The sequence below is a fragment of the Schistocerca americana genome, chromosome 7 (genome assembly GCF_021461395.2).
Source record: "Schistocerca americana isolate TAMUIC-IGC-003095 chromosome 7, iqSchAmer2.1, whole genome shotgun sequence".
Classification (NCBI taxonomy): Eukaryota; Metazoa; Arthropoda; class Insecta; order Orthoptera; family Acrididae; genus Schistocerca; species Schistocerca americana.
Window position 1 is genome coordinate 336,832,393 of NC_060125.1, and position 12,266 is coordinate 336,844,658.

Consider the following 12,266-nt stretch of genomic DNA (forward strand, 5'->3'; position numbering starts at 1 on the left):
TCTGTGAAGACCCCTTTGTCCCAGGAACGAGTAGACGTTATCAACTTCAGCTTTGTGTCACATACTAAGGTCCATGGTCCCTTGGCTGTATAATAAACCTTAGCTTCTGTGTCAATGCAGTCAAAATATACTGCTATTTATCACAGATTTTTATACTAGTAAACTCACTCGCTCAGTGTATACCTCGATGATCCAGAATCACAAAACTTGACAAGAAGCAAGGTTTCACAATACAGCTACGGCTTTAGAAATTAAGAAATTTTCGAGAGGCTTGGAATGCTTGGGATCTATATTTCTCAAAAATGTTTCAAATGGCTCTCAGCACTATGGAACTTAACATCTGAGGTCATCAGTCCCCTAGAACTTAGAACTAATTAAACCTAACTAACGTAAGGACATCGCACACATCCATGCCCGAGGCAGGATTCGAACCTGCGACCGTAGCGGTCACGCGGTTCCAGACTGTAGCGCCTAGAACCGCACGGCAACCCCGGCCGGCTTTGGGACCTATTTTTCTCCAGTACCAGTGTTGATGATAGGCAAAAATCTGCGAACTTCACGATTCTTGCAGTGGATGAACTGACTATACGCATATAATTAACTTTGTGCATAACCCTCAGTGCTCGAGTCGAACTCCCACTTGAACTATTTCTTATAGATGTGAAAATTACCGAGCTATCAGGTTCATTTCACAGCTGCAAATTACTAACGCGTATTCTTTACAGCCGAATGGAAAAACTGGTAGAAGTCGACCTCGGGGAAGATCAGTTTGTAATCCGTAGAAATGTTGGAACACGTGGGGCAATACTGACCCTACGACTTATCTTAGAAAATAGATTAAGGAAAGGCAAACCTACGTTCCTAGCATTTGTAGACTTAGAGGAAGCTTTTGACAATGTTGACTGGAATACTCTCTTTCAAATTCTAAGGGTGGCAAGGGTAAAATACAGGGAGCGAAAGGCTATTTACAATTTGCACAGGAACCAGATGGTAGTTATAAGAGTCGAGTGGAATGAAAGGGAAGCAGCGGTTGGAGTGAGACAGGGTTGTAGCCTCTCCCCGATGTTATTCAATCAGTACATTGAGCAAGCAGTAAAGGAAACAAAAGAAAAAATCGGAGTAGGTGTTAAAATCTATGGAGAAGAAATAAAAACCGTGAGGTTCGCTGATGACATTGCAATTCTGTCAGAGACAGCAAAGGACTTGGAAGAGCAGTTGAGCCGAATGGACAGTGTCTTGAAAGGAGGATATAACATGAACATCAACAAAAGCAAAACGAGGATAATGGAATGTAGTCGAATTAAGTCGGGTGATGCTGAGGGAATTATTTTAGGAAATGAGACACTTAAAGTAGTAAAGGAGTATTGCTATGGAGAGCAAAATAACTAATGATGGTCGAAGTAGAGAGGGTATAAAATGTAGACTGGCAATGGCAAGTAAAGCGTTTCTGAAGAAGAGAAATTTGTTAACAGCGAGTATAGATTCAAGTGTCAGGAAGTCGTTTCTGAATGCATTTGTATGAAAGTGAAACACGGACGATAAATCATTTGGACAAGAAGAGAATAGAAGCATTCGAAATGTGGTGCTACAGAATAATGCTGGAGATTAGATTGGTAGGTCACTTAACCAATGAGGAGGTATTGAAGAGAACTGGGGAGAAAAGGAGTTTGTGGCACAACTTGACAAGAAGAAGGGACCGGGTGGCAGGACATGTTCTGAGGCATCAAGGGATCACAAATTTAGCATTGGAGGGCAGCGTGGAGGGTAAAAATCGTAGAGGGAGACCAAGAGATGAATACACTAAGCAGATTCAGAAGGATGTAGGTTGTAGTAAGTACTGGGAGATGAAGAAGCTTGCACAGGATAGAGTAGCATGGGGAGCTGCATCAAACCAGTGTCAGGACTGAAGACCACATCAACAACAACAACATGCATATAATCAGATTCGCTATGGACTTTATGCAAAGACTTTAGGTGGACGACACAGGAAGGATGTTGAGGTGGTGTTTTATGTATTTCTTTTTTTATATTATGAAAAGTTGGAGTTAATGCTATTGTGCCTACTTCACAACTGAAAAAATAATTACGTCAGTGACTAAGTTATGATACTTCTCGCAGTCTTTTATATTAAAAGACACCACCAACAAACCAAATTCCAAATATATGGCCGTATCTGTGGTTAAATACTATTTTCTGTACATTATTTTTGCTTTTGTGTAAATGCAAGGATAGGAAGATTCTCGTGATTTTATGAAGCGGGGATCGAAAAAATTTACTGAGTTTTATTTACTTAAATATGTTTCAGTATTGAAAATATTGATTACTTTTATTGTCGTTGGCACTCTCATAGCTTATGCTTCTGAAAAGTGACATCCTTGTGTTATCTTCTCTTACGGCGTTTATTAAGTCTTTCGCTAAAACCATAATATCCCTCATAAACGTAAGATGGCGGAGACTGTCTACAACTGACAAGTTTAAACTGTGAGCAGTGAAGTGCACATCACGTGCTTTCTGTTGTATATCCAAAACTAACTGTTTTTAGTTCTTTCAACTTACCTCTCATATTTGAGGCACCTGTTATGTTATCCATTGACAAATCAAGAAGAGCAAAAACGTCTTTTAAAATACTAGAGTTTGTGATTCAGTGTTTGGGATCTCGTATAAGCCAATAAAGTCTTCTTTGATGATTGAGGAAAACAAATGACATGAATACAAAATGACACTTGTTAGTGAATGAAGAATCACTTGTTTCGTCAGCCATAATATAAATATGTTCAGTCTTCTTGACTGATATCTTTATCAACAAAGACTTGCCTAGTAGATCAATGATGTCGTTTTGAATATCATGGAACGTCCACATACATCCCGAACACCCTAAACAATCTTTAAACTCAGGTATATCACTCTTTCAGAGTTCCAAGAATTGAAAAAAAAATTTGGGTTTACATCTTCATACTCTCTAATTGCTAGACCTTGTCGGCATAGAAATTTCACGGTAGTAAAAATTGTCTCAAGAGCGAAACGACCTTCCTCCATATCGCTAACTTTTCGTTCAATTGGGAGGCCACACTTCTGATAGTGATAGAACTTAGTATCAGGACACCTTATTTATGAGTAAACGTATTTTCCAAAGCCTTTTTCCAGTTAGAAAACCCTACGGAAGTAAATGTAACCCTTTTTTTTTAAGAAAATTGTAATAGATTCTTAGCACATGCCTGTTTGCAGGTTTTGCAAAAAACTTTTTCAGTAGATGCTTCGTATTCTAACCATGTACATTGGTTCAACCAAGACTTCTGAAATGATCTTCCCTTACCGGGTTGTCTAGGTTTCGGCTGTGAATGGTTCTCGTCTGAAGACGATGAAGCAATTGACGACACAAAAATAGTGGGTGGTTAACTTCCACTATCATCAACTTCCAAGTGCGCCTATTTGACAACAAATTTATCCATTGTACACTTAATTCACAATACACTAAGAAACTAAAGTAAAGGAATAAAATATAGTCATACCCTCAAGCTTTCATTTTGAGCGCAAGACTGACTCTGTGGTATATACACTTGGGCATTAGGGTTAGGTGGATGCGGCGGTGGCAGTAACAAGGGTATTACTACTATATGATGGATCGGTACATTATTATTTTACATTTGACTTTGTGCCTGCCTGTTTTCCGGCCCTGGACGTTGTCAATGTAAGTTGGCAGTGTGCATATTTTTCTGTGTGAAGCTGTGGTTAGCCCCTCCTTCACCTCTCCTTTTACGGTTGTATTGTTCATTGCCGTTTTAACTCGGTGAGTAAGAAGATAGTGAATATTGGCTTTCTTCACATGGTTACGATGCCAATTACTGTTACTTCGTTGCTGGTTATGCCCTGCCTGCCTTTTATTGTACGCTTCACCATTTTAAAAGTCATTAGTCTTCGCAAAGCCGTTCTTTCTGCGGCTGTTAAATTCTACTGTTATGATTATTGTTGTTCTGATTGCTCCCCGCATTGCCATATTCGTTTGGACGTGCATCTTCTTGGAGTAAATCCAAACAATCTAGTGTTGACAAACCTATTGTTGACATAAACTGTTCAAAGTACGTGTCTGAGACATGCACGAATTTCTCTCGAATGGCGATGATTAGTTTTCCTTTAATAATTCTCAGTACATCTCTTGCCAACATCGGTTCATCCCAACAGCGCGTCTTATTAAGATATTTCTCAAAATACTTTCCTAAATTCCCTTGGGTTGAACGATTCGGGATTGTAGACCTGTTTTCTTAAACATTCTTGTAGACATCGAGACCAGAATCTTGCAAGAAATTTGTTTTCAAAATCAGAAAACGACGAGCACTGATTGGCCGTTTCTAGTGCCCACAGCGCTGCACCTCCGGTTATAAAGAATGTGACAAACTGAATCTTCTGCCTCTCCTTCCACGAGAGAGGCAAAAGATTTTTAGAACTCTTTATGTATATGACAGGATGCACAACCCTTTTCTCATCATTATATATCTGAAACTGTGTATGCTTTATCAACAATTTCTCAAGTTTTGCTCGTGCAAATGTTGGTAATGCGCCGGAATCCTTGGCACTAACAATGCCCGTAAAAGTTGAGTCAGGCAAGGCTAACTCTTGCAGACAAATTTATCGTCACGGCGGATATTAATTAGAAAGTTGCCGTGTCACCTCTTTTTCACCAGTGTATCTCGGTTCACATGGGCGGAACGATCTGTAACCGGTCCAGCACCTCACAGATATGCTCGTCAATGTGTTGGTCTAGGTTTTGTGTGAGGTCATCAACCGTCCGCCTGGTAATCTTTACTTTATTTTCGCTCACGGCGTGGGCATTGTCTAGCTTATTTACTCTATCGTCAAGTTCACTGATGGGTTTCGGAACATCTTTCTTCTGTTCTACAAGTTCCGCATATTAATTGTTTACAGAGTATTTGTTATTTTTCTGAGATAATATTTACAGTTCGTTACGATGTCACTCTTGGTATATTTGCTAAGTTATTTGATATCATTTTTATCACGTTATGCGGCGTACTGCTACAGTGTCTCTTTATATGTTTGCCCCGTGCTTCCTAAACAGTGTTATCCTTCTTTTTATTGACTTCACGGGAACAATAGGAATACAGTAGATCTTGAAGGGTTGACAGTAAAAATGACTCACAAACTCTGAAACGAACATATATTACCAGTGAAGTCCTAAAATCTAACAACACACATTGTGCATCAAGTACAACCAATCAACATGGTTCCCTAAGATGCATGAGGTATTACTACTAACAGTCTTTATCTTTAACATCAGCATGTGAATTCGTGGGAAGAGAAATGAGTATAGTTTCTTTACTGAACAAAATAGCTCTAAGTATCGCAATAGACAATCGACAACATGAAGGCAAACCACCAGAAAGATTACATAGTATATTGATTCCAGTATGTACTACGGGAAGGTGGAGGATCTTTTAGGTTAGAAATCCAAGTCACCACATGTGGTAAAGTTAATATTTTTATTAAATCCCAACCTATCGGATCATTGCCAGCCATATAGGTATTCGTTTTCTCAGGGTGCTGGACGTGATTTAGATAGGTGAGCCTACTTTGGGTGAACAATAGGTTCTGGTCCAAGTAGAAAAAGTGCAATAAAATCGGTAAAGTGCCATACATCCAAATTTTTATACATATACAACTATTTGTTCTACTCGGAGACTTGAGAACTGCATAAAGAAACAAACTCTTAGTGGGAAAACCAAATATGCATCGTACTTGGCACTATACAGATGTATAATTTCAACCAGAGTGGTCACAAAATAAACAGGGTCACAATCACAAAGATAAAAATAAAAAATATAAGTAACAGACAATTCTTGAAAGATGATCAATAAACTGGATGACTTGAGATCTTTACAAAGTGGTTACTTTATACTAAGATCACAGTCACATGTTGCAAAAACAAGAGAAATTTATTGTAATATTCACTTCACATCACATCACACAGAAACAAGATCTGAAGTCAATGAACGATCATGAAGGCTCGTGTCTAGCGCCAGATCTAGCACAAAGCATGAACACTAAATTCCACATCAAGCTAATTTTCAATAAAAAACCAGCCTTTTGGAACAAATATTTTGATGGGTTATTGTATTGAAGGTATTACCTACCTAAAATGAGAATAGAAAATTTAACTGATTTTATCCAGCATGAAACTTATGTAAGCATACCTTGAAAACAACAGTATCCTTGCGCAGTGTCCCCTGGAAGTCACAAAACATCTTCACTTAAAACTTCCGGGCTGATAGGCCGTGGCTGACTCCACTGACGTTTCGTCTCCAACTGCGGGAGATATCCTCCGAGGTAAAGCGGCGAACTGCGAAGAGAACTCGAGGAAGCAGTGATTATATAGGCAGTGCAGAGGGCGCCACTGTCCATCATGCGACTGGTAATGCCAACATTCTCGACACCACGTGGTGAACAGTGGCGCCCTCTGCATTGCCTATATAATCAGTGCTTCCTCGAGTGCTATCAACCCAGAACTTAGTGAAGACAATATCGGCCATGAAAGCCTACATTGTATGAGCAGTCATCCAAACAGTTTCTAACAGACAGCGGTTGGCTGTTAGGATCTGCCTATATTTTAATTTTCCAAGTTTTGTTTTTATCAGGTAGGAGGTTGCGGAACCAATCGAACAACAGGAGAGTGCAGGTCCAATCTAATAACTGTAACCGTACATCCACACACTAAACAGCTAATTCTTGACGTCGATTAAGAGAAAGAAAAGAGGTTGTTGATGTGAAACACAATTAAAACAAAAATTTATTCCTACGAATTCCTCTTCCAAGTACAGTATATAAATGTCATAAAATACAGCAGAGAACTAAGCAGCTAGGCTGATTCGAAAGTAAAAAATGTAAGACAAACGACTTTTATATCAATGAAAGGTGGAACTGATACCCTTTAGTACCACTTCTACATTATCTTTTGCGCCCTAGTCACACGACATTTACATTTTTTTGCCAGTTTCTTTGGCACTTCAGTGTAAATAGTGTCATGATGATGTCTCCATGTTCAAAAGATTCCCGTATAGTCCCTCAATGTCTCCATGTTCAAAAGATTCCCGTATAGTCCCTCATTCAGATCTCTTGGAGGGGATTCCGAAGGAGCACCACGAGAAAAAAATCGAATAACATATGAAAGGATAACGTTCTACCAGGCGTGGCGTGGAATGACAGAGGTTTAAACGTGGTAGGGAAGCTAGAAAATCTGAAGAGGGAAACGCTAAGGCTCAGTCTAGATATAGTCGGGGCTATTGAAGTAAATTTGGAAAAATATTAGGATTTCTGGTCAGATGAGTATAGGGCAATATCAAGAATTGCAGGAAATGATATAATGGGAGTAGCATCCTCTCTCAGAAGAAGGTAGGACAGAGAGTGTTTTACTATGAACAGTTCAGTGTTAGGTTTGACGTAATCAGAATCAACAGTAAATCAGTACCGACAACGATAGTTCAGGTATATACACCGACGTCGTAAGTTGAAGATGAAGATCCAGAGAAAGTATGAGTACAGAGAACGGATAATTCAATACGTAAAGGGAGATGAAAACCTAATACTCATGGGGAATTGGAATGCGGTTGTACGGGAAGGAGTAGGAGAAAGAGTTAATGGACAATATGAGCTAGGCACTAGGACTGAGAGAAAATACATCTACATCTATATTGATACTCTGCAAATCACATTTAAATGCTTGGCAGAGGGCTCATCGAACCACTTTCATAATTCTTTATTATTCCAATCTCGTATAGCGCACGGAATCAACTAACACCTATATCTTTCGTACGAGCTATGATTTCCCTTTTTTATCACGGTAATCGTTTCTCCCTATGTAAGACGCAGTCAGAAAAATATTTTCGCATTCGGAGGAGAAAGTTGGTGATTGGAATTTCGTGAGAAGATTGCTCCGCAACGACAAACGCCTTTGTTTTAAAGATGTCCATCCCAAATCCCGTGTCATTTCAGTGATACTCTCTCCCCTGTTTCGTGATAATACAAAACGTGCAGGCCATCTTTGAACTACGTCAGTCCTATCTAGTAAGGATCCCACACTGCGCAGCAGTATTCTAAAAGCGGACGGACAAGCGTTGTGTAGGCAGTCTCCTAATTAGATCTGTTACATTTCCTAAGTGTCCTGCCCATAAAACGTAATTTTGGTTAGCCTTCACCACAACATTTTCTATGTGTTTCTTCCAATTTAAGTTGTTCGTAGTTGTAATTCCTACGTCTTTAGTTCAATTTACGGCCTTTATATTTGACTGATTTATCTTGGAATCGTAGTTTAACCGATTCTTTTTGGCACTCATGTGGATGACCCCACACTCTTCTTTATTTAGGTTCAATTGCCAATTTTCGCACCGTACAGATCTCTTTTCTAAATCGTTTGGAAATATGTTTTGCTATTTTGATTACTGTACTTGTCGATAAACGACAGCGTCATCTGCAAACAACCTAAGACGGTTGATCACATTGTCTCTCAAATCCTTTATGTAGATTAGGAACAATAAAAGGTCTATAACACTACTTTGGGGGACGCCAGAAATCACTACTGTTTTACTCGGTGACTTTCCGTCAATTACTATGAACTGTGTCCTCTCTGACAGGATATCATTTATCCAATCACATAACTGAGACGATATTCCATAACCGCGCAATTTCACTACAAGCCGCTTGTGTGGTACCGTGTCAAAAGCGTTCCGGAGATCTAGAAATATGGAATTAATTTGAGATCCCTTGTCAATATCACTGAACACTTCACGCGAGTAAAGTGCTGCCTGTGTTTCACAAGAACGATGTTTTCTAAATCCGTTCTGAGTGTGCGTCAATAGACCGTTCTCTTCGAGGTAACACATAATATTCGAACACAATATATGTTCCAAAATCCTGTTGCATATCGACGTTAATTGTATGGGTCTGTAATTTAGTGGATTACTTCCACTACCTTTCTTGAATATTGGTGTGACCTGTGCAACTTTCCGGTCTTTCGTCGAGTGAACGGTTGTATACGACTTTTTAGTATGGAGCTATTCCATCAGCATATTCTGATAGGAACCTGATTGGTATACAGTCTGGACCAGAAGACTTGCTTTTATTGATTTAAGTTGCTTCACTACTCCGAGCATATCTGCTTCTACGTTACCCATGGTGGCATCTGTTCTTGATTCGAATTCTGGAATAGTTACTTCGTGTTATTCTGTGAAGGCATTTCAGATGGCTGTGTTTCGTATCTCTGCTGTGGTAGCGCCGTCTTCGATGGCATCTCCATTGCTATAGCGCAGAGAAGGCATTGATTGTGTCTTGCCGCTAGCGTGCTTCACATACGGCCAGAATCTCAATGGATTGTCTGCCAGTTTTGGAGACAAAGTATCGTTACGGAACCTATTATAAGCATCTCGGATTGAAGTCTACGCTAAATTTCGAGCTTCAATAAATGATCCCCAATGTTAGAGAGTTTGCCGATGTTTAAATTTGGCATGTTTTTTCGCTGTATCTGCCACAGTGTTCTGACCCGTTTTATGTACCAAGGAGGAACAGCTCCATCGTTTGTTAATTTATTTGCTATAAGTCTCTTAATCGCTGCCGATACTATTTCTCTGAATTCAAGCCACGTCTGATCTACACTTATACTGCTAATTTGAAATGAGTGGAGATTGTCTCTCAGGAAGGTCCCAAGTGAATTTTTATCTGCTTTTTTGAATAGATATACTTTTCGTTTCTGTTTGATTTGGGGTTACAATGTTCATTCTCACTACGACAACTCTGTGTTCACTAATCCCACTATCCGTTTTGAAGCTCGTTATTATTTGTTGCTTAGAGTAAAGTGTGATTTCTCAACCGTTAACTATTCGCATGGGTTCTGAACGAACTGCTCGAAATAATTTTCAGAGAATACGTTTAGCACAAATTAGGATGATATATTATACGTGCCTGCGGAATTAAACATGTATTTTCACCAACATATCGAGGGTAAATTAAAGTCAGTACCAACTATAATTGTATGAGTCGGGTACATGTTTGAAATCAAACTGCCGTTTTCTTTGAACCTTTCGCACTTGTATCATCTGGATTGGGAGGTCAGTAAAATGATCCAATTATTATTTTATTCCGGTTCATAATGGTTCAAATGACTCTGAGCACTATGGGACTTAACAGCTGAGATCATCAGTCCCCTAGAACGTAGCACTACTTAAACCTAACTAACCTAAGGACACCACACACATCCAAGCCCGAGGCAGGATTCGAACCTGCGACCGTAGCGGTCGCGCGGTTCCCGACTAAAGCGCTTAGAACCGCTCGGCCACTCCAGCCGGCTTTTATTCCGGTTGCCAAGGATGACCCCTGCCCATACCAACTCACAGGAACTATATACCTCAATTTCCCCACTATATAAACTACTTTAACAGCAAAAAACACGCCACACGCGTTTCGGAACACCATTACGTTCTTCGCAAAAATTTAGACTGAGCTTATATCCGGCTTTTGCCAGTTTTCAGTGCCTGTGACGATTTGAACATCAGTGCTTTCGATTAGCGCTGAAAGCTCTGGTACTTTTCCCAACACAGCTACGACAATTTACAACTATTATACCAATGGTTCCTGTATCTACACTCCTGGAAATTGATATAAGAACACCGTGAATTCATTGTCCCAGGAAGGGGAAACTTTATTGACACATTCCTGGGGTCAGATACATCACATGATCACACTGACAGAACCACAGGCACATAGACACAGGCAACAGAGCATGCACAATGTCGGCACTAGTACAGTGTATATCCACCTTTCGCAGCAATGCAGGCTGCTATTCTCCCATGGAGACGATCGTAGAGATGCTGGATGTAGTCCTGTGGAACGGCTTGCCATGCCATTTCCACCTGGCGCCTCAGTTGGACCAGCGTTCGTGCTGGACGTGCAGACCGCGTGAGACGACGCTTCATCCAGTCCCAAACATGCTCAATGGGGGACAGATCCGGAGATCTTGCTGGCCAGGGTAGTTGACGTACACCTTCTAGAGCACGTTGGGTGGCACGGGATACATGCGGACGTGCATTGTCCTGTTGGAACAGCAAGTTCCCTTGCCGGTCTAGGAATGGTAGAACGATGGGTTCGATGACGGTTTGGATGTACCGTGCACTATTCAGTGTCCCCTCGACGATCACCAGTGGTGTACGGCCAGCGTAGGAGATCGCTCCCCACACCATGATGCCGGGTGTTGGCCCTGTGTGCCTCAGTCGTATGCAGTCCTGATTGTGGCGCTCACCTGCACGGCGCCAAACACGCATACGACCATCATTGGCACCAAGGCAGAAGCGACTCTCATCGCTGAAGACGACACGTCTCCATTCGTCCCTCCATTCACGCCTGTCGCGACACCACTGGAGGCGGGCTGCACGATGTTGGGGCGTGAGCGGAAGACGGCCTAACGGTGTGCGGGACCGTAGCCCAGCTTCATGGAGACGGTTGCGAATGGTCCTCGCCGATACCCCAGGAGCAACAGTGTCCCTAATTTGCTGGGAAGTGGCGGTGCGGTCCCCTACGGCACTGCGTAGGATCCTACGGTCTTGGCGTGCATCCGTGCGTCGCTGCGGTCCGGTCCCAGGTCGACGGGCACGTGCACCTTCCGCCGACCACTGGCGACAACATCGATGTACTGTGGAGACCTCACGCCCCACGTGTTGAGCAATTCGGCGGTACGTCCACCCGGCCTCCCGCATGCCCACTATACGCCCTCGCTCAAAGTCCGTCAACTGCAGATACGGTTGACGTCCACGCTGTCGCGGCATGCTACCAGTGTTAAAGACTGCGATGGAGCTCCGTATGCCACGGCAAACTGGCTGACACTGACGGCGGCGGTGCACAAATGCTGCGCAGCTAGCGCCATTCGACGGCCAACACCGCGGTTCCTGGTGTGTCCGCTGTGCCGTGCGTGTGATCATTGCTTGTACAGCCCTCTCGCAGTGTCCGGAGTAAGTATGGTAGGTCTGACACACCGGTGTCAATGTGTTCTTCCTGTGTTTAGCCTGCACCCTTTGTGACTGAACTCCTTCTTGGGTTTTCCCAGACACTTTAACCTAAAAATCCGGCAACACCACGCCACACAGCCTCTGCTACACGTGAAGCCGCCTCCTGCGTGTAGTGGACTCTTCAGCTATTCAGCGGAACCCAAAGTCCCAGCACCCTATGGCGCAAGTCGAAGAATCTGCAGCCTACATGGTCGCAGAAACGTCTGAGCC